At 37.6% G+C, this 26,151-nt stretch overlaps 1 protein-coding gene across 8 annotated transcripts in view; it reads right to left on the bottom strand.

Moving 5' to 3' along the window:
* The window catches only part of LOC139949598 (uncharacterized), a 100,580-nt gene that overhangs the window by 53,538 nt on the left and 20,891 nt on the right, over positions 1–26,151 (bottom strand). For all 8 annotated transcript variants that reach the window (XM_071948010.1, XM_071948015.1, XM_071948017.1 and 5 more), the window contains one exon: positions 6,669–6,829. The gene's annotated coding sequence lies outside the window, so the exon portion shown is untranslated. The remainder of the gene's footprint in view (positions 1–6,668; positions 6,830–26,151) is intronic.

Below are 26,151 nucleotides of genomic sequence, written 5' to 3'. Positions count from 1 at the left end.
CTGCAAGGGACCAGCGAAATGACAAGCTAACTGGTCCTCCTGCTGGCTAGTCACTGTGACAAAAAGTTTACCAGCAAACTCTGTGAGATGCTCCTCTCCTAAACACAATCGCATAGTTTACCATGGAAGGTTTAAAGGTAGTGGACACTATTGGTTATTACTCGAAACAATTTATTAGTATAAAACCTTACTTGGTAACAAGTGGATAGATTGATGGCATAAAACATTGTGAGAAACGGCTCCCTCTGAAGTGATGTAGTTTTCGAGAAAGAAGTAGTTTTCCACTAATTTGATTTTGAAGTTATTTTTTTACTGATTTGGCTCGCCCTCGGTAAATAAAGGAAATAAATAAATAAATAAATAAATAAATAAATGAGCTAGGCTTGTGTCCCTAATCATCTGATTCTTTTCAACTTTAACCCAAATCTGACAATCTACATAATATGGCAACTGCTAATTCAGACTCAATCAGTGAAGAAAGCACGTCCCGCACATTGTTAAAAAGAAATGCACACTTTATGTACAACCCAACAGCTTCAAGGTCTACCGATGTAAATTAGTCTGAGCCCCATGGGCATTAATTTACCAGTACCTTGTTAACCTCTCGCAGTCAGGGACTAGTCCCAAACACAATTAGCATTCACAGGGGTCCTCAACCAAGCAATCCTGGATTCACACCTCCAGAGGAAGTGGGCGGGGCTGGATTTGAAGGTTCTAGGACATTGGGGGGGGGGGGGGAGGGAGGGGGGAGGAGTACGTGCCTGCAGCTAGATCAAGCCAATCAGCAAGCACTTAGAGGCAATTGAGAACCATAACCACGATGGAGGAGGGAGGCCTAGTACACTGTGATTGTCACACTTTAAAGGCATTGGACACGTTTGGTAATTGTCAAAGCACAGTATTCTCACTAGGTGTATCCCAACATTGAATAAGATTTATAACAAATATGTGATTTTTTGGTTATCAGAGTTGCAAGAGAATAATGAAAGAAAAATACACCCTTGTTCTACAGATTTAGGTTCTTTCAGATGCTTAACAAAATATTAAAAGACTTGAATAGTGAAGCCTTCTAATATTTGACATGTTTGAGTGAGAAATTGACAGAAATTGACAGTGTAAAACATTGTGAGAAACAGCTCCCTCTGTAGTAACGTAGTTTTTGAGACAGAAGCAATTTCCCACTAAAATATCGTGCAACAAGGGTGTTTTTTCGTCCATCATTCTCTCGTTATTAGAGGAACAGTTATAAAAGGAATGCCTTGGATTGGACGAGTTGGTCTATAAAAAGCATTTGTAACTTTTTGTTATAGAATGCATATGATTAGAAAGATGTTGTGAATACAATGATCCACACAAACATGCCTCGAAATAGCACGGGATTTCCTTTTACCTCGTCGACTAACACAGTCGGCCATTTATGTTTTTTAAGTTTTTGACTCCCATAAATGGCCGACCATGTTAGTTCGCAAAGTAAAAGGAAAACCACGCAATTTCGAGGCAAATTTGTGTGGATCATTGTACTCTACTTTTAAAACATCTTTCTAATCATATACATTTTATAACAAACAGTGACTAACACTTTTTATAGACCAACTCGTCCAATCCAAGGCAAAGGTCCCTTTAACTATTATCAAAAGTTACAAAATACATCACATAAACTTTAAAACCTTTACTAACCTATTTTACAAAGTTGTAGATGAGATTAAAAAAAAAAAAGCAAACCTAAATTTTCAAAAATGGCCAGTTGTAATAATTACAAGCTAAAATGGATCCAGCACATCATTGTACATTGTACCAGGCAGTATTTAGATCTATAATAAAAAACAGTTGATCGTCCCTTTTTCCCAAAAGAGGAGGATGGGGGCTATTTTCCCCCTCTTTTTTTCATATGGCCGACAAGCATTTTAAATCAAATTGGCCAACAATTCTTCAATTTTAAAGTTACCACTTAGGCTACTTAAAGTCAGTGGACACTATTGGTAATTGTCAAAGACTAGCCTTCACAGTTGGGGTATCTCAACATATGCATAAAATAACAAACCTGTGAAAATTTGAGCTCAATCGGTCTTCGAACTTGCGAGATAATAATGAAAGAAAAAAACACCCATGCCACACAAAGTTGTGTGCGTTTAGATGGTTGATTTCGAGACCTCAAGTTCTAAATCTGAGGTCTCGAAATCAAATTCAGGGAAAACTACTTCTTTCTCGAAAACTACATCACTTCAGAGGGAGCCGTTTCTCACAATGTTTTATACCATCAACCTCTCCCCATTACTCATTACCAAGTGTGGTTTTATGCTGATAATTATTTTGAGTAATTACCAATAGTGTCCACTGCCTTTAATGAAGATACAAGTTCTTAAAAGTTTAATGAGAAATACAAAGAAAAATTGTCTTTTTGAAAAAATAATGTAAAATAAAAAAATAGTACAAAAAAGGATGCCACAGGGGACGATCAACTGTTTTTTTTTTTTCAGGCCAAATGTAACATGCAAATGGCTTATTGACAATGATGGGTTCATTCATCATCCATTATTGTATAGCCATGCACACACTTAAGGGTCAATGACCTACAACTTATTCAAACGTAATTTAAAAAGACGTTCCTCCTTTGTTATTATTTCCCATGGAGACTACATGAGCAGCCAAATGAACAGCCAAGCAACCCTGGTAAGTGGTTATAAGAAGACCAACAAAAAGACGATTCACTCACCACCAGTCCTCCCCTGGACCCTGCTCCCAGGCCCCTTCCAAAGCCTCAAAACCTCAAAATAAGAAACCCTCTTCTGTAGCTGCTATATAATAAGGCCACATACAAAAAAATTGTTGATCGTCCTTTTTTTTGGGCGGATGGGGGAGGGAGGTTTTTCGTTTTTTGGTGGGGTTTTTTTTGACAGTTTTGTTGACATGCCAAATATGAAATCAAGAACAAAGAAATCATCACAATCACTATAAAACAGAGGGTTTGTGTGTTTTTGATGTTTTCAATAGTTTTGTCAAACAAATTTAACTCCTAGATGACATTTTCTGTAAACCTTTTCAAACAACTAAGCACAGTGTATCCCAAGTACATGTAAATATTTGAAGAACTGTTCTTGCTTTGCCAACATGAATAAAAACCTTCTTTAAACATCTTTTCAAACCTGTACATTTTGAAAAAAATATCAGCTGAAAAGAATGTTTTTATGATTTATTAAAAAAAAAAAAAAATTAAAAAAATGGGGTCGGGGTTTTTTGAATGGTCGGGCAGGGACGATCAACAATTTTTTTTTTTGGGTGGCCTAATGCTAATAATACATTGTGGAATTGTACATGTACATGTCCCTACCCCCAGCCCTTATCTTAACCCTGACAAAGAATCCAGCAAAACCAAATTATCTGCGCCCACCCAAGCATAATACATGACCACTAAACATAAAGACAAGGAACCAACGCACCTACTATAGTCAAGTCATCAGTACACAGACCCTGGTTCAATGACCACTAGAAAACTCCATGTTATTGCAGTGTGCTTGGGATACACTTTAGATTGTGTGAAGCCATACAATAGTGTGGCCATAAAGAAAGGGCAATGCACAATGCAAAGGGGGCTTGATTGCTCATGTTGTGGCCAGCAGGGTCTTTGGTCGGCCTGCAAAGGGCCAACCAGTAGACAAAACAGATCAATGTATTGGGATCTCTTACTATTTAGTGTACACAAGGAGGATCCATAGTATGAAACAAACAACATCCTATCCAACGATTACGATCCTAAAGCTATAGTTAGTCCCAGCCTATTCCTTATACCATCTATTCGGGTATAGTTAAAAAAGCAGGACAGTTCTTTTCAGAACTGAGAAGTCTCCTGAACCCTCGAACATTTACTCCGCGGTAGTAGAATATAGAAAGACAGTTCTCCAAGAACAAACTCTACCTTGCAAGTAGATACACACATGGTGTTACCGCTAACCAATAAACAACATCTTGCTCTGGAAGACATTCAATTTCAACACTGATGGTGCAAGGGCCCAATTTCATAGAGCTGAGCTGATTAAACTGCCAATTTTGTGCTTACTGTACAATTTCAATTTCATAGCGCTGCTAACCATAAGCACAACCATAATGCTAACCTTCCGGTGCTTACTGCACAAAAATAATTGATGTCACAATGCATTTATGGTGATTTGCAATATGACCACCTAATTTTTCTGCTAACCTGTGAAACATTTGGACCTTACGCCATTTTCCCTTTACTGAAACCAAATAAGGAATCTCTTTATGCTTTGTTTTTGAAAGGGTAAGGACGCCAAGGCACAGTTTATTCCCCAAGGCACCCTATGAGGAAATTATAAATTACTACTGTATTTCAAGGGCAAGAAGGCATTGACCATGTTATCCAGGGGGCATGTACATGTATCATGTAGGCACTCACCTCAGTTGCCCCTGGAATCTGATGAAGTAGGCTACATGTACAGGCCTTATTCCTAACGGAGGCATCAAAGGAGATTGCCTCCTTGCCACCTAGTCATTGCCTTGGTGCCCTTGAAATGCTCTCTAGAAATTTACAATTCCCTCACTCAGAGGGTGCCCTTTCCCGAGAAGAAAAAGCCTTGGTGCCATTGCACTTTCAAAAATGAAGCAAAGGCCTGCAGCTGATTTCATGAAACTTGCGCCATTAACGCTACGCAAGTGGACTTAAATGCAGTTGGGTAAAGCTTCGTGAAACTGGCTGCTGAAAATTTGGTACATGGATGGATCGGTACCGAAGCTTTGAGCTAATGTTATGGCTGATAGGGTTCCATTATGACAGATTAGGGAGAAGGAGAGCGAAGAATCTGGCTGATAGGTGATTAGGGAGAAGATAATCCATCCTTAATCTGAGCCAAGTCACAAAAAAGGTTACGCTGACCGCAGAGCTATGATCTTTGTTGGGTCTGTAAATGCCCAGGGGTGGATTTCACAAAGGTATTCCTAACATGTCCTAGGCAATGCTAAGAGATAGGACCAGTCCTAAGTTATGACCAGTAACTCATCCTAACTTAGGACTGGTCCTATCTCTTAGCATTGCCTAGGACTAGTCCTAAGTTAGGACTACCTTTGTGAAATCCACCCCTGAGTAGCATATATCAAGATTAGATTGAGAATATGGCAGGAAAGTCCAGGTCATATCCCACAGAACCCATGTCATCGAAGTCTAGGGGCCAAGGGTCATGTCCACAGAACCCATGTCATTGAAGTCTAGGGGCCAACGGTCATGTCCCACAGAACCCATGTCATGGATGTCCAGGGGCCAAGGGTCATGTCCCATAGAACCCATGTCATTGAAGTCCAGGGGCAAAGGGTCATGTCCACAGAACCCATGTTGTTGAAGTCCAAGGGCCAAGGGTCATGTCCCACAGAACCCATGCCATGGATGTCCAGGGGCCATGGACCAAAGGCCAAGGGTCATGTCCACATGTCATGGAAGTCCAGGGGCCAAGGGTCATGTCCCATAGAACCCATGCCATTAAAGTCCAGTCTTGCCTAATGAACACAGCGCAGTCTATTGTAGTTCTTTAGATCATACGTGGTCTAACGATACAAGTACGCATCCTTCGCAGGCAAATGGAGTGTTTGGCTTTGAGCTTCGGTCAAGTGTTTTCCTATTTCTACAAAGCCAAGAGACCACTCATGCAAGGAATTTGATAGAACTCTTGCGTGCAGCTTGCGGTATTTACATGTTTTTTTGTACACGTCGGCATTCAAAAAAATTAATATCTTTGCCCGAAAAGATGAGTCCACTTTTCACTTTGTGAAGTCAATTAGGAACTGGGAATGATTCATTATCTTACACAGGTCACAGGTTTTCAAGGACTAAATTTGTTGCGTCTTTTTTCTTTCCTTTTTTATTGCGCCTTGAACACCCAGCAGGGTGAATATGTTTATTATTATCATTCACATTTTTAATGTGTACACATGTACATAAAAAGCACCGTATCTTTTTATGAACGACTTCCCTCACGTGGCTTAGGAAAATTCTAAAAAAATATTTCTCAGTTGGTGCTCACAAATCATTTGCTTTTCAATACAACATTACGTAAGACACTGCTCTAGAATTGCAAATATCGTTGTGATTTTTTCTTCACAGAACTAGGGTAAGTACTGAGTATACAGCACTAACATTCATTCATGTAAGGGTAAAAACAAAATTATATTCTTAATCTCGCAGATACAAATTTTACATATTTTCGCAGACCTAGAAGTGCAAGATATAAAAGTGTCGTGGCCGAGCGGTTAAGAGCACCAAATTCAAATTCTGGTGTTTCATATCATTAGAGTGTGGGTTCATGACACTTCTGTCCTTAAACAAGACACTTAACCATTGCTTCGTCCTTCTGATGGGACGTAAAGCTGTTGGTCCCGTGTGTTGTGTAACGCATGTAAAAGAACCCAGTGCACTTGTCGAAAAGAGAAGGGGTTCGCCCCGGTGTTCCTGGCTGTGGCTGCTGTATGCGCCCTATAGCACCTTGTAAATCTTTACAAAATGCTACATAATTGGGTCTCAGAATTCATCACTTCAATAACCTACATGTATCTTTCTGAAAGTTTGTATCTACTGAGAGCTTTGAGTACCTTGTTTGGTAGATACGGTATATGAGACTCCGATATTATTAGTATATTAATAAGAGATAACTGTAGATGCTACTTACAGGTATGACGCCCCAAGTCCCAAGTGTGAAGGGTTTGAAGTCAAGCAATGGACCCACTGCCACTGGTGTCTAGTCGGAACGGTGTCCGGACTGAGCTGTTGAAGTGCCCCGGAAGATAATTGACATACCAAAAGGGGTACGACCAACTAAAACAAACAAATCTATAGGGAAAAAAGAGAAAAATTTTAAGTATTCTCTTGAGAAAAAGTCTTGAAAGTACAGATAGTAACATAATTTGCAGACATGAACAATTTACTATACAACAACTTACTTGAATAAAACAAACAAATTAATGAGAATAGGAATTAGGAACGAAAAAATGTGTACGCCATTTTGTGGAGTCAACAAATCGACTCCATAAAATGGCCGATCGTGTCAGTTTGCAAAGTGTAAGGAAACCACACAATTTCAAGGCATGTTTGAGTGGATCATTAAATTTTACTTTTAAAACACCTTTTTAACCATATCGATTTCATAAAAAATGGTTTCAAATGCTTTTCTTGGACCGACTCGCTCGATCCAAGGCAACGTGGTCCTTTAATATTACAAGGGCTGTCAGATGGCCAAAAATCATCACCATGCTCTCACTTCACTCGGCAGTCGGAGATGCCCTTAAACGAAACAGGTTGATGGAATGGTATTTTCATATCAAATCATACCTCAAACTTTCTTTGAAAAGATACAACAATTATCAATGAAGTCATTTCATAAGAAACTATAAATAAATGGTAAACTTGCGGGTACAACCATGTATAAATCTCTTTTGTGTGAATGTTGGCTCTGAGAAGAGCCAATGTGGTCTTGACGTTTTGAACATCATACTCGTCTTCTTAAGAAGTCTTTTCCCTTTAAAAAGCGCAAGGACTAATAAGCGAAGGTCAATAATGATGGGTAAAAGTTGAAAGAGCTTGTAAACTCAAAATATTAAGACGAGAAAAAAAAGGGAAGGAAAGTCAAGTGCGAATACATATGATTATGTGATCATGACGCGGTGACCATTTTACCTTCAAACCCACTCCCAAAGCGAAGCTAAAATTCCAAAACCATGTTGCATTCAAAAGACAAACAGTACAAAGCCGAACATGCTTTGAAAACCAGCACCCTACATGTAGAACTCAATCCACGGGACTCCCTGGGCTTCCAAAGCAAACATGCCATTACAGAAAAACACACAAGACTTTTAAAGTGTAAAAAAATAGTGCTACTACAAAGGGAAGTACGTGTGTGTGTGTATCTTCTACTATACACGTAGCACAACCCCGGTGAAAAGACCACCAAAAATGTCTTTTGAGCTTCAAACAATACCAGCGGGTCATGGGTCACTTGGGAGACTTAATAGTCCGTGTTCCTCCACCAAGCGCAGGTGGGGTTTCACAGACAGCAGGCCTCAAACTCATTTTTTATGGCTCCCCGAAAATTTGCAAATCCATTTCTTGTCTTGGGTTATTCAACACCCTACATCCTGTGAAGGTATGCGTGTTGACGGCCAAAATCTTTTCAAACTGGCGGCGCGGACAAAGATGTGGAGAGAATGGGCGTACAGTGGGGTGGACAATGGGTACGTATCAGCATTACCCATGTACAGTAGGTAGGACATGACAAAGTGAAGGCGAGCTTTGTGTATTGGGCAGTAAGGACAACAACTCAGCACTGATGGTCGAAGGGAACCCTGAATTTGTAGGAACACAAAGAAAGTCCATACGGGTCAAAACCTCAGAATAATCAATGTTTAAAAGTTCATATACTTTTCTTGAAATTGTGGCTTGGTGGGTGGTTCCAAAAGAAGAAATTGACATCCAAAATTAAATTTGGCTTGTGGTAACACCATGTGTGTATCTACATGTACTTGGCAGGTAGAGAACTTTCTTGCTTTAAATATTCTACTACCGTAAAGTAGATATTCAGAACTTTTGAGCCTGGATCATACAAGTTACTGCGAATGCAAAGCAAATTTTGGCGTCACATTTTTTTCTTCTTTTTCTTTCTTTTTTTCGCAGCGAATATTTTTCCGGAGTTGAGCACAACTCAACTGTTGCAAATTGTTTGTTGCAAATATCTTTGACATCAAAATACGTATCATATTTCGCATTTGCAGAAAGCATGAACCGGGCTTTACACTCCGCCCATTATAACTCGCAACTTTCAGTAAAAAATATTTGGTACAGTTACTTTAATTTTAAAGCGCTTTTAGTAAAAGACACAGGGCCATTTTACAGCAAAATATCAGCAGGTTACGCAGAAGCGTAGACTTCAAGCATTAAGTTGTTTGTGTCTTCCCTTTCAAGGATTTGGGTACTTTTTGTAACACAAAACTGAATGTCCACAGATTAAACTTACACCGTTTGAAGATAAGAAAGCTTACATTAAAATATTACCTACTGAGGTGCTATAGTTTTTGAGAAATGAGTAAAACATTGTCACAAAAATTATGCTAAAATAATTTTCGTCTCCAGAGACAATTCTTTTTGTGACTTGTTTTTTTTTCTTCTCAAAAACTACAGCACCTCAGCAAGTAATATTTTAAGGGAAGTTTTCTACCATCATTATCTTCAAACTGTGTGAGTTTAATGTAAATCTGTGGACACTGTGGTAATTGTGTCCTACATGTACCCAAAGTACTCAAACCCTTTATAGGGCAGACAAGTTTGGTAAACGTCATAGACCAGTACGTTAACTTGGTGTATCCCAACATCTGAATAAAAAAATAAAAACACTGTGAACATTTTGGCTCAATTGGTCACCAACATTGCAAGGAAATATTGAAGTTTGTGTGTTGTCAGATGCCTGAGAAAGTCTTCCGACCTAAAGTTTTTCTCATATTCAAATATTATATTTAGTGAGCAATTACATTTTTCTCAAAAACTATGTTACTTTAGAGGAGTTGTTTTTCACAAAGTTTTATACTATTATTAACAAGGCCCAATTTCATAGCGCTGCTTAAGGTAGTGGACATTATTGGTAATTACTCAAAAAAATTATTAGCATAAAACCTTACTTGGTAACCAGTAATGGGGAGAGGTTGGTAGTATAAAAAATTGTGAGAAACGGCTCCCTCGGAAGTGGAGTAGTTTTCGAGAAAGAAGTAATTTTCCACAAATTTGATTTCGAGACCTCAAGTTTAGAATTTGAGGTCCCGAAATCAAGCATCTGAAAGCACACAACTTTTTGTGACAAGGGTGTTTATTTCTTTCATAGTTATCTCGCAACTCTGGCAACCAATCGAGCTAAAATTTTCACAGGTTGGTTATTTTATGCATGTTTGAGATACACCAAGTTTTTGACAATTACCAACAGTGTCCACTGGCTTAACGGTAAGCAAATTTGTGTGCTTACTGTAGCAGAAAAATGTGCTTTTAAGCCTTAGCGTAATTCACAGGTTAGCAGAAAAATTGGGCGGCCATGTTGCATATTTACTAGGATTTGCATAGACCTTTTCGCAAATACTGGGGCGCGCGCGTAAAGCTTGGAATTAGGTGCATTGTGGTCTAGCTGATTACAAATTTGATTCATATATATCCCACAATGCACCTCATTCAACAGTCTGCGCTTGCGCATTGGTATTTGCGATAAGGTCTATTGTGCCGTCATTTATTGTGGTAAGCACCGGAAGGTTAGCATGCCTTTGCGTGCGCTTACGGTTAGCAGGCGCTATGAAATAGCAATTGCACAGTAAGCACAAAATCAGCCGCTAAACAGCGCTATGAAATTGGGCCCTGCTCTTCATTGCCCGTCACCAAATCAATTTGTATGCTAAAATATATACTTTGAGTAAATACCAAGGGTGCCTTTAAGTTGGTTTGAACTGAATTAACCTCTAAAAATTATAAAGTCTCCTTTAAAAAAAACTAATAGTGCAAAGTTGCATAGCATGAATTACCTTACGAAGGTTCACATGTGAATCAAGTAAGAATGGCCCAACCATTTGATTTGTTTCTCTTTCATTCCAGGCCACAGCAGAAGTCTCTCCCCAGTGCAGTTCAACAATGTCAACCCCATACCACTTGAGTGCATTTCTCAGACAACCCCACCAAGCTTTTTTTCATGTTTTATTACAACGGTAGACCCAGAGGTCAATGACCAGGGTGACCCTTGGCCCTTTAATCCGGGGATCAGTTATATACTGAGGTTAGGGGTGACAGACAGAAGATAAATTACCCCTAGACTGCCAAACTAGTCCTCCTGCCTTAAGAGGTTACTGAATAGAGTCTACACAATACCTAGAGGGCCTTCTTCTTCAAGAAACTTAAACAAAATCTTGATAAACTAGGGGGATCTAAAGGGTCTAAAAATAAAATTCATGGAAAATTACTTCTTTCTCAAAAACTATGTCACTTCAGAGGGAGCTGTTTCTCACAATTTTTTATACTATCAACCTCTCCCCACTACTCATAATCAAGAAAGGTTTGATGATAATTATTTTGAGTAATTACCAATAGTGTTCATTGCCTTTAAGTGTAATCCTGGTGTAACCCTGGTGTGATCAACCATTATGAGATAACAACAATGTAAAAAATTTGGCTAAATCCGCAATGTGAGTCAGGAGATTATCGTGAAAAACATTGCAACAAAAAGTTCCCTGATAATGATTTAAAAGCATTGATGTTGAAGTCACAGGGGTCGATTTCACAAAGAGTTAGTCCTAGGAGATATACACATTGCATGGACAGTCCTAAGTTAGGACGAGTAACTGGTCCTAACTCGAGATAAGACTAGTCCTAACTCTTTGTGAAATCCACCCCTGGACACCTTTGGTAATTGTCAGCGACCAGTATATCTCACTTGGTTTATCCCAACATAAAGTGTATGCATAAAATAAAATAAAACAATTTGTCATTGAATGAAGTTGCAAGAAATTACCGAAAGAAACAACTCCCTTGTTGCTTTGGGTGTTTTCAGATTTCAGATGCCTCATAAAAGGCTTCAGGTCTGAAGTCTTTTAGTGTATGGGTGACAAATTACCCCCTACTCAAAAACTACGTTACTACAGAGAGAGCAGATTCTCACCAAGTCTTACACTATCAACAGCTCGCCACTGCTTGTTACCTTGAAGGCCTAAGATTTTATGCCAACAATTATTTTCAGTTACATGTATTACCAAACCTGTCCGGTGCCTTTTAACTTCCCGGGGGCAAGTAGCTTATAAGCTTGGTCCGCGACTTTACAGTGGATGACTAACCCTCCAGTATCTCGAGAAAAAATAAAATATAAAATACTTTCTTCAACTCAGTTGTATCCCACACCCCTCCAATCAGCCCAGTGTGATCACAGGAACAGATTAAAGTCTGTGTTAGTGAATAGGGAAGACTAGAGGTGGGTCTCAAGTAGTTAACCAAAGAGGAACCACGCTGTCATCAAGGGCAGTTTAGCACTGGCCAGAGGCTCCGACAGGTCTAGGCAAGATTTCATTTTGCAAGGGCACCAAGGCATTTTCTCCATGATAAATTGTAAATTTATACTGGAGCTTTTCAAGGCCACCAAGAATGACCAGGGGGCAAGGAGGCAAGCACCTTAGTTGCCTCTGTGAAGTATCACTAAGGGATGAATAATAATAAAGCATTTATATTGACCATTTTCACCTGACGTCATCATCAGGTTTCGAATCTACATGTACGACCCTTGCAATTCTAGAGCAGTGTCTTATCGTTGCGAATTCAAACTGCCTCTAGCTACCAGGCAATCTCGGTAGTCTAGTACGTAAGACACTGCTCTAGAATTGCAAGGGTCGTGAGTATCCCACCCGAGTAACATGCCTAGGTGATGTTTTTTCACAGGACTCGGGAAAGTACTGAGTATACAGTGCTAACACACATCGGTGTATGGGTGACTTCAAACTTTGATCGCCTGTGCATTTGCAGGAAGTACATTTTGGTATGAACCAGGCTTAACCCTAATAACCCTAGTGTAAACAAAAAGGTATTTTTTGGCACATAGGGTTCTTCGGATCAGGTTGAGCAGTTACTGTTTTATCCTCAACGCATGCACAGTACTTTTTTGAAATTTCCTACTGGAACGTTTCAGCTTTTTAATTTCAAACCTTCTAATCTCTGTAAATATATAAAAAAACAACAGAGATATTTAGTTCTACTGCAAATTGGAATTTACCCGTCCAGTGTAGGGTCAAAGCCACAGAGACCTGTGGCCTATAGTGGATATTTTTCTTGCTATTTGAACCCAGTAAACTCCCACATAATTCCTTTCCCCTTGATAAATAAATAGCATTCCCCTTTGTGGGGAGTGTACTAAGGCGATCCCTAAGTAAGATACTATGACGCTATGTCTGCCAGGCACTACCCATAGGTCATGAGGCAATCACTTGTAAGGCCAAATCAGAATAAAAACATGTTCTTAAAAAAAGAAAATGAAGGATTTTTTTAAAGTTTTTTTTTACACCCAAAACATTCTTGAAGTCATTTAGCAAACTATTTTTCAAAGATTTTGTTTTTTAATAATAATAATAATAATAGTCATAATAATGAAAAGCATTTATAAAGCGCCAAAATCCACCTTAAACAAAAACCGCTCAGTGCGCTTTACATATAAAAAGGAATAAACCATTAACAAGTAGCCAATAAAAATGGGGAAAATATAAAACAACAGTTTGCATATTTAAGATCGTTAAAATAATATCCCTTTTTCGTTTAAGAAAAAAGAAAAAAGAAGGCGGCCTCTCAAAATGGACAGGGAAGAGACGCTAAACATGTTTTCTATTTTATTTGGCCTAAGGTCTTTCTTGATGCTAGAGCACATAACTAGAGGCTTATAGAGTGCTTCTGTGTGTAAAATGGCACACAGCACTGATGGGGGTGGGTAAGTGCAGCTATACACAAGATATAAAAGGAAATATAGATTATGAAATAAAAGCAGTGCAGACGGGTAGGTTTATGCTTTGCTCAGGAGAGAAAAAGAGTTCATGTTCTACACTGGCTGAATACCGTTGCTATAGAAATCGTGCATGAATATAAAACAAAATGTTAATATTTTTTGAGGAAATAACAACTAGAAAAATATGCTTCTTTTGATTTCAGTACCTTATAAATGCCACAAGGATTCTTGGAAACTAATTTTGTTTAACATTTATTTATTTATTTATTTATTTATTTACTTTTTGCAGTGGACACTATTGGTAATTACTCAAACTAATTATTATCATAAAACCTTTCTTGATTACGAGTAATGGGAAGAGGTTGATAGTATAGAAAATTGTGAGAAACAGCTCCCTCTGAAGTGACATAGTTTTTGAAAAAGAAGTAATTTTCCACGAATTTGATTTCGAGACCTCAGATTTAAAATTTGAGGTCTCGAAATCAAGCATCTGATAGCACACAACTCCGTGTGACCACGGTGCGACAAGGGTGTTTCTTCTTTCATTAACATCTCGCAACTTGGACCACCGATTGAGCTCAAACTTTCACAGGTTTGTTATTTTATGCATATGTTGAGATACACCAAGAGAGAAGACTGGTCTTAGACAATTACCAATAGTGTCCACTGTCTTTAAAGGACGTCGAGTTTCATATGGGAAACAAAAAATAATAATTTAAAAACCTATGACTGGCCTTAACCCCTCAAGGTTATAACAACATTCATTTATTATACTATTTTGTTTTTCAAACAGCAAATTTCAATAAAATAATAATTAAAAGATCTACATCTAGAAAGGCTCCCCTCTCAGACTAATGAGAATGAAATCATCATCAAGCCTGACTGACAGAAGTAAACTGTAACCCTACAAAGTTTGTTCAATATTCCTTTGTTTAGTTTTCTGAGAAAACAAATAGCAAACTTCAGGAAAACAATTAATATTTAAAAGATCAATGAATGCTTCCCTCTTCGACTAAATAAGGAGACAACTACGTTTGTCAGAGAGCAATGGACTTACATGAGAATTTAACCTTTTTGTAACATTTAAAGACACTGGACACTATATTGGTAATTGTCAAAGACCAGTCTTCTCACTTGGTGTATCTCAACATAATGCATAAAATAACAAACCTGTGAAAATTTGAGCTCAATTGGTCATTGAAGTTTCGAGATAATAATGAAAGAAAATACACCCTTGTCACACGAAGTTGTGTGCTTTCAGATGCTTGATTTCGCGACCTCAAAATCTAATTCTGATTCTTGGAATCAAATTCATGGAAAATTACTTCTTTTTCGGAAACTACATCACTTCAGAGGGAGCCGTTTCTCACAATGTTTTATACTATCAAACTCTCCCCAATACTCGTTGCCAAGTAAGGTTTTAATTATGCTAATAATTATTTTGAGTGTTACCAATAGTGTCCACTGCCTTTACAGTAGGAAAAATATAATGCTTGCATTAAACTGTCTAACAGCTCAGCCCCATATGATCACCTCTAGCCGCTATCCACCAGTGAGTTTCCAGCAGGTAAAATATCTTCATCGGGGCACCGACCCCCTTCACCGGTATCCGCCCCATCACCAATCATCCATCTGCTTCAAACTTAATTAGCCTTAAACTTAAAGGGTAAAGATACCTTTTGTAGATCAAGTTTTTGGCCATGACATGAATCCCTACACACTGTGAATGAAGATTATGTAATATAATTTACCTAGTAGAAGTTTCAGCTTCATTAGTTGTCAGGTTTTTGAGGGGGAAAAAAAGTGAAAAATCACAGAGCAATATTTTCAGGGAGAGTCGCGTAATAGTACTGGTAAATACGTAAACATGCTAAAATAATTTTCAAATCATAAAACGAAAAATTATTCTTGTTACTAATTCCTCAAAAACTATAGCACCTCAGCAAGATATATTTTAAGGGAAGCTTTCTACTATCATTATCTTCAAACTGTGTAAGTTTAATGTAAATCTGTGGACATTGTGTTTTGTGTCCTACAAAAAGTACACAAACCCTTTAAAATAAAAAAGCATTGGATTTTATGAGGGTTTAACTGCCGATTCCTTCACGGTCTGTGGCTGGTGAAGTCACCATAGGGGATAGGAAGAATGCTACGCTCTGATTAGTAAAAGGGCTGGCCAATGACATGCTTGTCAAGACACCAACAACAAGCTCCAGATTGATCTGGAGCTTCTGTCCTGACTAACGGGCCTGTCCCACCATGGCGTATCGACTGAACGTATGAAAAATATTGAAAAATACTTCATGGTGTATGCTGATGTAAGTTATAGGTAAAGTTGGGGATTTTTAGCTTCTGTTAAGAGCACGCTGTGATACGCTGTTAAAATTTGAAACACGTCGAGCCTGCGAAAAAAATATTGAGCATGTTCAAAATTTCTCACCCTACTAAGGCCAAATAAAAAAAAATACAAGTTGATCGTCCGGATTTTTCAAAAAAGAGGAGGATGAGGGCCTTTTTATTTATCATTTATTATTTCTTTTCAAGATGGCCGCTAAGAATTTCAAATCAAACAGGCCACCAATTCTTCAGTTTGAACCCATTGCAAACTTATTTTATACCTATTTGTTGCATGAGAACCTGTGTTAACACTATTATTATTAACAGGGTCGGATTACACTAATATTCACTAAGATTCACTAATATTGTTTTATGAAACAGACGGTAACACGTGTTTGAGAGGATCCCGTTAGATTCGGGAAAAGCTTATGGGCCAGTCCTTTAAAAAAGATTGATTTATATTATTAAAAAAAAAGAGTTTTTTTACAAAAATTGAAAAATAACAAATATAGTAAAAAAAAAAAAAAAAAGGATGCGGCCGGGGACGATCAACTGGTATTTTTTTTTTATTTGGCCTAAAAGTGTGCTTCACATGTTCTGGGATAAGTTGCCCCTAAGTTCGTGGTACATTAGACATACGTTGACACAGCATATTGCTCCTTTTTTGAAAGGGCAAGGGCACCAAGGCATTTCTTATTGGTAAAGGGCACCCTATGAGGAATTGTACATTTTTACTGGAGCATTTCAAGGGCACCAAGGCAATGACCAGGGGCAACGAGGCAATCGCCTTTGTTGCCTCTGTGAAGTATCAGTCCTGTGACAGTGAGTAACATACGCATTCCGATTGCAGCACTTTAAGCGATACTAAACTGGGTCCACTAATATACGTGCCGCTGTGATGGTCTTCATATTTAACAATGTGCAATAATGGGACCCAGTTATTAATATTGCTTATTAAAGAAATGCTGGTAAATTGCAATTATTCTGCCGGTACGCACTATAAGCAACTTTATTGATGCAATAGATGAAAATTTGCATCAGGGATAAAGATTTTTTTTTTTTTTACCCCATTTCCATAGTACACCGATGTGTGATTAGCACTGCATACTCGGTACTTTTTAAAGCTCTGTGAAAAAAATCACAGGCATACAGTATTAAAGGAACACGCTGCCTTGGATAGGTCAAGTTGGTCTTTGAAAAGTGTTTGTGTTCTTATAAAATGCATATGAATAGAAAGATATTTGAAAAGTAGATAATGATCCACACAAGTATCACTCGAAATTGCGTGGTTTTCCTTTTACCTCGTCGACAAACACGGTCGCCCATTTATGGGAGTCAAATTTTTTTGTAAACATCTTTCTAACCATATGCATTTTAAAACAAACAGTTACAAACGCTTTTCAAAGACCAATTCGACCGATCCAAGGCAAAGTGTTCCTTTAATTATACTCGGGCGGGATTTGATTAATTGATACAGTTCGTCACATTTTATCCTCTGAATAAACCAACTCAGACATTCATTGATTTTGTTTTGTTTTACTTGTCCACAAGCTTTCAATTTTGTTCCAATCTTAAATTTAACAAATTATTTTGATTAAACTTGAAATTGTACAAAATAACAAACTACCAACAGTATTTTTAATCTAAACTATTTTAAAACAAATTCAAAAAGAAAAGTAGATTTCATATAAAAAAATGCCATAGAAAGTCTTTGATATTACTTGCTGAGGTGCTTTCTTTTTGAGAAATGGGTGAAACAATTTCACAAAAATAATTGTCGTCTCAGTGGAAAGAATATTGATTAAGCTTGTACAATGGGTTTATGCGACCTCCTGAAAACATTGCTCTGTAATTTTTTTTTTAACTTGACAACTAATGAAGCTGAAACTTCCACCAAATTACAAACAAAAGGTATCAAACCCTCTAATGTAGTGATTTGACCACATTGCTAAAAAAGAAATTTGATGTAAATTTGTTTTTAAACTTGACAACTACAGTAATGAAGCTGAAACTTATTCTACATCGTATATCATCTACATACAACTTCATGCACGATGAGTAAATTCATGTCATGTCCAAAAACTTGACCTACAACAGGTGTCAAAACCTTTTAGTGATTTGACCACATTGCTCAAAACAAAATACAGATGTAATTTTGTTTTTTTAAACTTGACAACTATATGAAGCTGAAACTTCTACCAAATCGTATTACTCATACATCTTCATTCGCAATGAGTAAATTCATTTGGTCATGGCCAAAAACTTGATCTACAAAAGGTATCAAAACCCTTTAGTGATTTTTCCACATTGCTCCAAAAAAAACTACAGATGTAATTTTTATTTTTATAACTAGACAACTAATGAAGCTGAACCTTCTACTAAGTCGTATTGCATGTAGACTTGCATCTTCATTCACGATGAGTGTGGATTCATGTCATTGGCCTAAAACTTGAGGTATGAAATACATCAAAACCCTTTAACGTAGTGATTTGACCACATAGGCCTAAAGGATATTAGTTATAATCCAAGTTGTGCCTGCTATTGACCATTAAGGCATCTGTGGGTGGTTGTTGGTTTCGTTTGGCAGAGAGGGAAATTGAAATTGAAATGTGGGCCAGGACATGATGGTTGAGGGCCAGGACATCCTGTTAAAGGTCGTGGCGACACATATCCAATCTTGATCATGTGATCACTCCCAGAAGAAAATCCTAAATGTTTTTCGCAGGCCCCAATTAAAGGGTAAAGATACCTTTTGTAGATCAAGTTTTTGGCCATGACATGAATCCCTACTCATTATGAATGAAGATGTAGGCCTATGTCATATAATTTTCCTGTTTAAGTTTCAGCTTTAATAGGCCTAGGCGGTCAAGTTTGGGAGAAAAAAAAGTCGCTTTTTTATAAGTATTAGTACTGGTAAATTATACATTGTTTGCTAAAATAATTTTTGTCTCGTTAGATGAAATTTATTTTTGTGGCATTGTTTTACTCATTTCTCAAAAAATACGGCACCTCAGAAAGAAATATTTTAAGGTAAGCTGTCTGCTATCATTATCCTCAAACCATATAATTAACTGTAAAATGTGTGGACATTGTACTACAAATATGGAAAAATATATCACTTTTTATCCCCAAATATTTGAATAAAAGAAGCGTTACCGCGGTAATGCTTCTGTGTATTCCTTTAGGCAGTATTGGTATTTACTCAAAAAAATTATTAGCATAAAACCTTACTTGGTATCGAGTAATGGGGAGAGGTTAATAGTATAAATCATTGTGAGAAACGGCTCCCTCTGCAGTAACGTAGATTTTGAGAATTTGAATTTGATTTTGAGGTCTCAAAATCAAGCATCTGAAAGCACACAACTTTGTGTGACCATGGTGAGACAGGAGTGTTTTTTTCTTTCATTAATATCTCGCAACTTTAACGACCGATTGAGAAGACTAGTGTTTGACGATTTAAAGTGCAGTGTCACAGTGTGTTTATTTTGCAAAAGAGAGAAATTACAGAAGAGTGAAAAAATAAATAGACAAAACAACAGTTCTTCGACTTGTAGGTCGAACGTCTAAATACTCTCAACTTGTAAATTATAATTGCTTAGTTTGTTATGCCTTCAATAAAGACTCTGCTAGGGTCAGCTTGCCAAGCCACTATTTTTTTTTCTTCTTTTCCAAACCACATTGTTTGAGTCCGAGATCTGATGTTCAAAAGGAAAAATAAAACAGCTGTTGATATTCAGACTGCAATGGCGAGAACCCTTTGTGCATATTTAGTTGGTAACTCTGGTGGAATAAATTGATAACCAATAATTTGTATTGGTCCAATTTTAATATTATAAGTTTGTATGTGGCAAAGGTAAGCTGGTTCATATTCTTCATGTGAGTGCGAATGCTAAGCAAATTTTTTTGTCACAGGGCTGATTTCACAGAAGGCTCACTGTTGTGAATGATTTTGTTGCAAACTGGTGACGTCAAAATTAGTATCGCATTTGCAATCGCAGCAGGAAGTATGAACAGGGCTTAACTGTGGTGTATTCACCAACTCTGTACAGTGCATTACATGTAATGTAGGCTACACTACATGTTCTACATTTGTACATGTAAATTATGCAAAATTTGCACTCAATTAAAATGTACACTGCATATAGTGCAAACCTGTACCTTCCTCCATGACGTACATGTAGGTAATGAACATGAAGTGCCTCACTATATCAGATTGTGTACATGGTACATGTGTCATGGTTGGACCACTGAGGAAGAAAATACCTCCATTCTCAGCCCCACTGTCACACACAAACAAAAATGACAAGTTGTTTAAAGCCATTGGACCCTTTCGGTAAACAGTATTGTCCAAGGCCCACACTTGGTGTATCACAACTTCTATATCAAATAACAAACCTGTGAACATTTGGGCTTAATCGGTCATCGGAGTCGGGAGAAAATAACGGGAAAACCCACCCTTGTATCCGCGCGTTTCGCCGTGTCATGACATGTGTTTCAAATAAATCCGTAATTCTCGTTAACGAGAATTGATATTGTTTTACTGTTTTCTCAAAAAGTAAAGCATTTCATGGAATAATATTTCAAGAGAAGTATTTCACCACTACCTTTTGTAAACCCTAAAAGCTATTTGAAAATCTGTGAACTTTTTTTTTTTTTTCTGTACCGAAAGGGTCCAATGGCTCTAACTGGACTTCATAATAGAAACCAGATTGACCTCAGCTTGCCTTGCATGAGGTCACCAGTGTGCCTTACACACTATGACCACCTAGTAAACAATCACCCAAAGTCTGGCCACTAACATTAAAGGGACACACACTGAACCTACTGCCCATGTATAGGCAAATGCAAATCAAATACCAGTGTGAAAACTAACATTTAAGGGGCAAATTGACTCCACTGCCAATGAAGGATTCAAGTGATTTCTTACCGTTAAACAGTCCTCCTCAGTCTGGCTACTGACATTAAAGGGGCACACTTACCCTACTGCCAAAGAAATATATATACCAGGCTTGCCATTACTGATATTAAAGGGGCACACTTACCCTACTGCCAAAGAAATATATATACCAGGCTGGCCATTACTGATTTTAAAGGGGCATACTGACCCTACTGCCAATATATAAATGTGGCCACTGACATTAAAGGTGCGCATGATAAATTTTGGGGCTGGTTATCTTTTATTCACTAAACCAGATAATCCTGCAGTTAAAAAAAGAAAATGGACTTTGAAAAAAATTACGAACATGAACATTCCAATAACAGATGTTATTTTGCACAATTTATTTCTTGTGAAAAATAAGGACAACTAATTGAGCCCAATGGCTGACCTACATGGGGGGTTGTTAAATAGACTTCAATAGACTAGATAATTTTGCAAATTGTTCTGAGTGCCAACGATCAGAAATCAGACTTAGGTAGGAAGAACATCATGCCTTCAATTAAAGGCACTATTCCGTGACGTCACACACTCAAAAAGCACTCACACTGGGGTCAAAAAGCACCCTCACTGGGGTCAAAGGAGCCAAATGATTGGACGATGGCTGTTCCCTGTGTGTGAAAACGAGTGTAGCGTTTCGCGTTAAGATATATGCAAGGGGTCTGTTCGTTATTACTCAAAACAATTGTTGACAATGGAGAGCTGTTGATAGTATACAATATTGTGAGAAATGGCTCCCTCTGAAGTAAAATAGTTCTTGAGGAAGAAGTAACTTCTCACTTAAATATTAAAATTCTTCAGGTCTCAACCTTTTATATTAGGCATCTAAAGATGTTTTTTTTTGTCTTTCATTATTCTCTTCAATGACCTCTTCAGTACAAATTTTCACAGATTTTTTATTTCATGCATGCTTGAATAGACCAAGTGAGAATACTTGTCTTTTAAAATTACCAAAGGTGTCCAGTGCCTTAAACTAGCAACATACAACAACACTACGTGTTACGCACTACATGTTTTTGTTTTAACAGAGTTTGGGAAAGAACTAAGTTATAAATACAGTGCTAACCCAAAATTAATATTATTTATACCGATGCAAATTGCATCTATTAAAGGAACACATTGTCTTGGATCGGTCGAGTTGGTCTTTAAAAAGCGTTTGAAACCGTTTGTTATTAAATGCATATGTTTAGAAAGATGTTGAAAAAGTAGAATACAATAATCCACACAAACATGCCTCGAAGTTGCACGGTTTTCCTTTTACCTCGTCGACTAACATGGTCGGCCATTTATGGGAGTCAAATTTGTGACTCCCATAATGGCCGACCGTGTTAGTTCGCAAAGTAAAAGGAAAACCTTGCAATTTCGAGACAAATTTGTGTGAATCATTGTATTCTACTTTTAAAACATCTTTCCAACCATATGCATTTCACTAAAAACGGTTCCAAACGCCTTTTTTTTTTTAGACCAACTCGTCCGATTCAAGGCAACATGTTCCTTTAAATACATGTGTAACTCATTGAAACCAACACATCCAGTGATCAATATTTATCACAATTATTTCCTCTATAATCTCAACCATCTAATTATTTATAAACTCAACTTGTACTAGTGGTGTGAGAATCAATATAACTACATAAGAGATGTTAAATTTGCATGGGTGTATGGGTTAAAAACAAACAAAATGAATATAACTACACAGCAGGCCTTTATACACGTACTTCGTTTTCGAAAAGGGCAGGGGCACCCAAGGCATTTTCTCCTTGGTAAAGGGCACCCTATGAGGAAATTGTACATTTCTACTGTGCAGAGCATTTCAAGGGCACCAAGGCAATGACCAGGGGGCAAGGAGGCAATCGCCTTTTTTGCCTCCTGAAGTATTAGGCCTGTGGTTGGTTCATGCCAGTTGATTTTGTTTAGTTGCACAAGGAAAGAGTGAATACTTTGAAACAGAACAAAGTTTGGAGGCAATGTGCATGATGAGGTATCAATGTATTGTATTAAAGACACTTAACACTATTGTTAATTGTCAAAGACCAGTCTTCTCACTTGGTGTATCTCAACGTATGCATTAAAATAACAAACCTGTGAACATTTGAGCTCAATTGGTCGTCGAAGTTGCGAGATAATAATGAAACAAAAAACACCCTCGTCAAACGAAGTTGTGTGCTTTCAGATGCTTGATTTCGAGACCTCAAAATCTAACTGAGGTCTCGAAATCAAATTCGTGGAAAATAACTTCTTTCTCGAAAACTACGTTATTTCAGAGGGAGCCGTTTCTCACAATGTTTTATACTATCAACAGCTCCCCATTGCGCGTTACAAAGTAAGGTTTTATGATACTAATTATTTTGAGTAATTACCAATAGTGTCCACAGCCTTTAAGTTTGCAGTAACACCATGTAATATTTTGATGTGTAGTTTGTGTTCTCTGACAACTGAAACTGGATTGTACTTGTCCTAACCAGCCAAGGGTTTCACATGTTTTATACACAACTGCACTTCCTTGTTATCTATAATACACACGTTGCACTGCACTTTGTGCTCACAAGGGTCATTTTTCATGGCTCTGCTTACCGTAAGCAAATAATCGTTGCTTACGGAGGCAGAGAAATCTGCTTGTGAGCGTGCTTACTCCACGTTAAAGGGAAGGTACACATTTGGTAATTACTCAACACAAATACTAACTTAAAAACTGACTTGGTAAAAACATTGGAGAGCTGTTGATAGTATAAAACTTTGTGGGAAACGACTTCCTCTGAAGTAGGCCTGACGTAGTTTTTGAGAAAGAGGTAATTTCTAACTAAAATAATAAAAGACTTCTAGCTAGAACTCTTTTATTCTTATCTGAAAGCACACAAATTCGCCCAACAACTTGTTGGACAAGGGTGTTTTTACTTTCATCATTTTCTTGCAACTCCAATGACCAATTGAGCCCAATTTTTCACAGGCCTGTTATTTTATGCTTTTGATGGGATACACCATGGAGGTCCATGGATACACCAAGTGAGAAGACTGGTCTTTGGCAATTACCAAACATGTACCTTTCCTTTAAAATTCGAATAAATTTTTGAGCATAAAAAGCAACAGGTAAAGCCCAACTCTAACTAATCAAAATTAATATTTATCCTTACATGTACATTTAATATAATATTTGGAGGTCAAATTTCAAAAGCCCTCAATCAACAAGTTTTTTTTTCAGCTGAGAGTGTTTGTTGAGATATATCTGCTCTTTAAAGGCAATAGACATGTATGGTAATAATTGTCAAAGACCAGTATTCTCACTTTGTTTATCTCAACATTTATGCATAAAATAACAAACCTGTGAACATTTGGGCTAAATTGGTCGTCAAAATTGCAACCCTTGTTGCATTGCTTTGTGTGGTTTCTGATGCATAAACAAAAAGCTTCAGCTGAACTCTTTTAATATTTTAGTGAGAAATTACCTCTTTCTCAAAAACAACATCAATACTTCAGAGGGAGCCGTTCTTGCAATATTTTATACTATCAACAGCTCTCCATTGCTCGTTAACATATAAGTTTTTATGCAAAAAAAAATATGTTGAGTAATTACCAATAGTGTCCAGGGCCTTTAAAACCAGGGTAGGTCTGCATAATGTTAATTGATTAGCTTTCCATCTCTTTTCATACACTGTACATGCCAGCCAACATTTCGGGCCAGTGTTACTATAAAAATTGTTTCCTTTTTCGACCAAGAGAATTATTATTATAATTTGTTTATTGACTGCTTCGGCTTCCAACTTGACTGCTTCTGTTACACAGGTAGGCCTATACATAAACATTGTTGTTGTGTTGTCATTTCAAGGCAGTGGACACTATTGGTATTTACTCAAAATAATTATTCGCATAAAACCTTTCTTGGCAACGAGTAATGGGGAGCTGTTGATAGAATAAAACATTGTGAGAAACGGCTCCCTCTGAAGTACCATAGTTTGCGAGAAAGTAATTTTCCACGAATTTGATTTCAAGACCTCAGATATAGAATTTGGGGTCTCGAAATCAACCATCTAAAAGCACACAACTCCATGTGACAAGGGTGTTTTTTCTTTCATTACTATCTCGCAACTTCATTGACCGATTGAGCTAAAATTTTCACAGGTTTGTTATTTTATGCATGTTGAGATACACCAAGTGAGAAGACTGGTCTTTGACAATTACCAATAGTATCCACTGTCTTTATGCCTTTGGGAAAGACTCTGATAGGGTCTAAACGTCAGACCATTAACTATGCTTTGCATTGACTACCCTTGCAGGGTTTCACACAGAAACTTTGAATAACTTGCTGTGAAATTGATATAAAAGTCATCAAAGGTTCGCAATTTCACCAAACTCTTCCTAACTTAGGATTTAGGACGACTTCAGTTCCGTATCCAAAGACGTAGGACGCATTGAACCCATCCTAAGTTAGGACGGGTTACTCGCCTAACCCGAGATAGGATAAATCCTAGCGTTTCTTAAAATCGTCTGGCATACACCAAAGTCACTTTGGTGCAGTGGTTAGACTGCAGGACTTGCAGTCACAAGGTTTGGAGTTTGATTCCTACCAAACTAACGGCTGATTTAAAAATGAGAAGGAAATGAGAAGTATTGTCGTCTAGTCCTACTGATTCATAATTGTTTGATTTATGCAAATCATAATCATAGATCACGTTACCAGTTATTGGTATAAATACAATGTATAAGCTGAAACAATTTTCTTTTCACCGAGACGAAAATCATTTTTGTGAGTTGTTGTTCTCATTTCTCAAAAAAATTCAGCACCTCAGCAAGTAATATTTTAAGTGAAGCTTTCTACCATCATTTTTTTCAAACTGTGTAAGTTAAATGTAAATCTGTGGACATTGTGTTTTGTGTCCTACAAAAAAGTATCCAAACCCTTTAAGAAAGTCCCTGGGTGAGTGACCCTAGTGGTCTCCTCTCAGGTTGACCCAAGGTTTATTGAGAGCACTCAAGGACCTTCAAGATCAGTGGGTGACCAATGGGTTAATTTACCTCCCTTGGAATATCAAGGAATGGCTTGCTACTCAGGGGGCAATTTATTTTGGGAGGGTTTAAATTATAGCACCATTTGGCAAAAGAAGTCATTCACATTTGTGTTACTTCTCCTGTACTGGTCCATTGAATAAGCTGCTAACAGGTGTGTGTTTTTTTTTTTTTTTGGGGGGGGGGAGGGTAAAAGAGTAAATTCCGAAAAAACGCAGCGAAATGAAACTCTTCCATGGTTGAATTGCATTCATTTGAAATTTGGACCCAAACCTTTACTCATAACATCTTTGGTAATGGTATAGTAGAGAATAAAGAGTTATGACATTACATGTCCTTTGGGCTGGATACTGAGTGAAACGACCATGGGTTTGAGTAACATGCCTG

Source organism: Asterias amurensis, chromosome 17 (genome assembly GCF_032118995.1).
Source record: "Asterias amurensis chromosome 17, ASM3211899v1".
Lineage (NCBI taxonomy): Eukaryota > Metazoa > Echinodermata > Asteroidea > Forcipulatida > Asteriidae > Asterias > Asterias amurensis.
This window is presented reverse-complemented; position numbering and strand designations above follow the sequence as displayed.